We start from the raw sequence: 5,188 nt of genomic DNA, 5'->3' as shown, positions 1-5,188 counted from the left end.
CCGGATGAACCATCCGGGCACACCTCTTGTCGCTTTACCTCCACATCATCGAAGGACGACATGTTGTTATCTCAGCAACGTGCCAACGTTGATCAGTAATTCCGTGACCGAACGTGGAAAAGAGCCATTGTGCTTAGCTCCGTGAAAGGCAATTATAAAATGAACAGGAGATTCCTTGCTTTTTAACTTTTTAATAATGTTGAAGAAAAGAAAGGTTTGTTAATTTTATTTAATTGTTTTTTTTTTGTTTGGTTTTTTTTTTGCCAATACCAAAGCTGCCAAAGAGCTACTGGATGTAACTCTTCCTGTGGCTGGGTGGAATAACAGGTGAGAAATCTTGGAAAAATTTACTTTCCAGTGGCGGTGTTCACAGCACGCACCATTATCCCAACCGTCATGTCAGGGTTAATTCGGGTTTGTTCAATTTTTTGAAAATGAAGGTACAGGTGTGCTTTCAACGAATCCCTTTTTAAATTATTTATTTATTTATTTTTTAAACGAAAGTGATTTGGCACCTGTAGTGACGCTCAGTCAGAAATTAAAATGAAAAAATTCAACGGGATGCTCCGTTTAACATTCATCCGAGGGAAGGCACACACATTAACGCCTGTGAAACACCTGGCTGACAGGTTAGAGCTGAGCCGGGATTCCAACCCAGGCTAGATGACTGAGAGGTGAGTGCGCGGACCTCTTTTAGCCATCATGCCAACCCCTGACTGCGCAATCCAATGCTTATCAAAATCATCAGCTGGGAACCGTCCAGCATCGCGATTTCGACCCTTCAACCCCAGAACCTTTCCAAACGATGGGTCCACAATGTTCGTTTTCTGAAAGTAATCCAATCAGGCATGGAGAGAGGAAGTTTTACCAAGACAAAGATTATAAATTATGAGAAATATAGTGCAGGTTTGCAAGATTATTTATATATATATATATATTTTTTTTTTAAACCCTCGTTAGTAATTAAATAATTGAAAATAATACTGCGTAATTCTCAAAACAACTGTAAATATACGCATGTGGCATTCTTGGGAAGTTTTGATTGCCCACATTGAACAGGCAAGGCAAACGCTCCCTGTTTGCAGAATACTCTATATGTGCTAAGCCTCTAAAGTGCACAATTGATCACAATTTACATTTCGCTTCGTGTGATGGCGAGTTGGGGTTACAAGCATCGATGGCATTGTTCGTCTTTAAATGTTCTGGATTATCGTCATCAATTCCACTCTTCTTGGATCTGTAATCTGATCTTTGTATCAGCAGTGTATCCAAAGGTACGTGTGAAAAGGTAGACGAGGTGATCAAACACTTGGGATATGTCTTTCAATCCTGACAAATCTCACTCTCTCTGTCTTTTTCCAAAAGGACCTTCTGAAAAACCATCCAATCTACTTTCTTAACAATCATCTTGAAGTTCAGTCATTCAAACTCCTGGGTCTCACCAACAGCCATGATCTTTCTTGGACAAACCACACCTCTAAGTTGGCTTCCAAAGAGAGTCGGTAATTGGGCATCCTCCGTCATGCCAAATCATTCCTTTGCACACCTGAACTGATATCCACCTGTAAGGCCTTCATCCATAGCTTGATGGAGTTCTTCTCTCCCCTCTGGGCAGGTGCACCTGTCTCACACCTTGCTCATTTTGATGCAGTGGAAACTAAGAATCATTGTAATCTCCTGTGATGAAGCTGAGTCTATGGACCTATGACTTTCACATTGCAGACAGATCGGTGGTCTCTATGTCTTCTACCGCCTTCTTTTTGGTCTTGCACCCTCTGCTCTTCCAATGCTTTGTCCACCCTTCCCTCTACACAAAGTCTGCCAACCCACGTCTGGTAAAACGACCAAAATCCAGAATCACTACTCATCTGCACTCATTTGTTCCTTTTTCTGTCCCCCGCATATAGAATCAACTTTCACGTTCTTTTCAATCTCATTCTTCCCTCCAGGTTTTCAAGACGGTTGTTCACCACCATCTCAGATCATCCCCTCCCCAAAACCATGATCTTTTCTACCCCTGTTAACTCGCCCCAAGCACACGTATTTCCAACTTTCCTTTTTTCCTTCCTGAGAGTTTGCTTTTTCCATCCATCGCATATCCCCCTACAGTCCCTATATCAAAGTGGAGACGACTTGCAATTTGACGCCATTTTGTTTCCATTGAGCGTGTGCACCGAACCTACACCCATTGTGCCCGAAGCGTAATGTGTCCATTTTTAAATCAAGCCGTCTTCCTCTGCGCCCAAAAGGAAGATTCCCGATGCGTGAAACTCCTTGCAACCCACACCTGCATAATCTTTTTTTTTTTTTTTAATGCTAGGGGTGCATTTTCGATCCAAACATCATTTAACTGCAACCCATACCTGCAGAAAACAAAAAATTTTTTTTTAAATGCTAGGGGTGCATTTTCGATCCAAACATCATGTAACTTTGTTGCAAAATTATCCACGGGTAGGTACGCCTATGTTGAAAGTATCGTGTCAAGCGATTGCGGAGAAAACAACTTTAAAAGCGAATAAAGGAGAAAAAGGTGAGTGTGGAGGGACACACACCTCGAGGTCATCCTGCCAGCCCCTTGAGAAGATATGGATAGGGAACGTTTTTCTTAGCATTCAAACAGAACAGGAAAGAATATATTTATAAAGAACAGAGAAGAAATAAAAGAGGGCTACAATAATATAATGAAGATGAGGCATAATAAGTGAAGGATTTACTTTTTTTAAACTCGTCATCTATTTTAACATCATCACTGAACCATTGAAAACATACATATGCATGTAATGATTCATTATTTTATACACATTCCCATGAAACATCTCAATAACCGTGTCATGCACCACGACATGTTGTTAACCAATGTTAACTGAATACTCGGACTAATTCGAATAAATAAATAAACAAACTTGTGTTGCAGACACGCACAGTGACGTGTTTCCTTATAAGCAACTTTGCCAGGATGTTACTGATATGCCATAAATTATCTATAGCTGTTTCCACGATGATATACTTGTTTTTACGAGTTTTTCCTCGATAAGATAATAAGGCCGAGTACAATAAGATAATAGCACCACAAATAAATGTGTACACAACTACGACTTATCTGACACAGCAACGACAATGATGGCTGTGTCCTTCTCAGATGACAATCTTTATTTTCCCAAATCTTTTTCCTTCCGGCACCTGTAAGGAATCGACACATTTTGAAACAATTCTCTTATCGATTGGTGCATCCAATGGCACAGCAACCTGGTATTTTAAAAATAATGATGAGCTATCGTGTCATCGTGTGCTCATTCAATGAACAATCGTTCGATTTGTATCGATGGATACAAAATGGCGCCCATGACCCGCGTTGCCAGAAATTATTTGGACGCATAATGTCGCCACTCCTCGTATATACGCACTCTCGTCCTGTACCCAGGTGTACACCAATCTCGGGTTAAGATGTCATTTTGGTTTTGTTTACATGGTCAAGGCTCATGGAAGAGCGAGGGCAGAATGGAATGGAACAAGCGTTATGCCTAGGTCCCCCGTCATTGAAGTGATGTGAGTTGGCAAAGTGGAAGACGCAAGGTGGCCATCTTGGATTTTGACGTGGCGACCCAATTTTTCAATAGCGTTCTCCCTTATGCGTAGATACACCCACACACCAGATTAGAAGTTAGTAGTTCGTTTATTTTTCAAGATATTTCGCTCACAAGGTTCAGACAAATATATGGTGGCGGCCATCTTGGACTTTGACGTGGCGACCCAATGTTCAATAGCGTTCTCCCTTATGCGTAGATACACCCACACACCAGATTAGAAGTTTGTACTTCGCTTATTTTTCAAGATATTCCGCTCACAAGGTTCAGACATACATGGCGGCGGCCATCTTGGATTTTGACGTGGCGACCGAATTTTCAATAGCGTTCTTCCTTATGCCTAGATACACCCACACACCAGATTAGAATTCGGTCCTTCGCTTACGCACGCATGGACGCACGCACGCACACACGGACGGAGGGGGAAACCATAGTCCCCCTTTCGCTCTGCGGTGCGACGGGGGACAACAAAATGGAAAGAGGGTCGGGGGTGACACCAATGGTCGAGTATAAGTGAGAGATCAAGGGGAGAGAGAGAGGGACACATGTGGGTGAACAAGCTAAAACACAGCAAGAAGAGGAAGGGGTAAGCGGGGATGAAAGAGAAAAGGAACAAAAACGAAGAGAGGTGAAGTAGAAGGGGAAAAAATCACAAGAACCTGGAAAAAGGGAATGCTTGGGAATGGGGGCATATGGGGTGGTAGGGATCATGAGTATCGAGCTGATATAGTGATGAATAGCTGTCTCGAAGCCCTGGAGGAAAGAATTTGATTGAACAGACTGCGGAGGTTGGTTCCACAGGCGAGACAAAAGTTAAGATCATTGGCTGCATTTAATGTCCGACTTACTGGTAGGATGTACCTCTCAGACAGCCTGTACGCACCTTCAAGATACCATTCGGGGATAGATCCCGACATGACGTTAAATTGTCGGGACCTAATCCCAACTGGGCAGGGTGTTACATCTGGATGGACCGTGGATGGTGCACCATCCACTGGATGGATGTTAAGCCGGGCATCCCGTCCACTAGCATTCGTTGATATACGTAAAATGTGTCATGGTGTCACTTGTGTTGGCGGAATTCGAAATTCCAATTTCCTGCCTCAACTATCGTTGGCAAGGCAAAGGTAAACCACCCAATGCAATTTCTTGGCATGCGCTTATCTCGACAGCACGGAACGCTTCCTCGGGCAGACATCCTTATGATCAGGCATGAGCCTTGTGCGACTCGGAAGCAAATTTGATTCTAATATGGTTGAAACTTTGTAAATTATCCGATGTCTGGGACTCGTGTGGATGATCTCATTTCAAATGTCTCTAGTGGGATAATATATCCTAATTATTGATATGCATGTAGAAAGCAGTCCCTGTTTGCTTCATGTCAGGATCTGACATACATACATACGTGTGTATATATATATATCACGACGATCAGGCACGACGATTAAATACATGTGTAAGCATGCTTCTTGTTTCTCTATTCTGCTTGGAAACATTTTTGAACCTTTTGCACGATAGGTTTTCACGATGGCATCTAATGCATAGTTACCAAATGCGGACAAATTTCGATAATGGGAACACAAATGGAGCAGAAAGTTTCTTTG

This window comes from Myxine glutinosa, unplaced genomic scaffold, assembly GCF_964187855.1.
Source record: "Myxine glutinosa unplaced genomic scaffold, kmMyxGlut1.1 SCAFFOLD_2053, whole genome shotgun sequence".
NCBI lineage: Eukaryota > Metazoa > Chordata > Myxini > Myxiniformes > Myxinidae > Myxine > Myxine glutinosa.
This window is presented reverse-complemented; position numbering follows the sequence as displayed.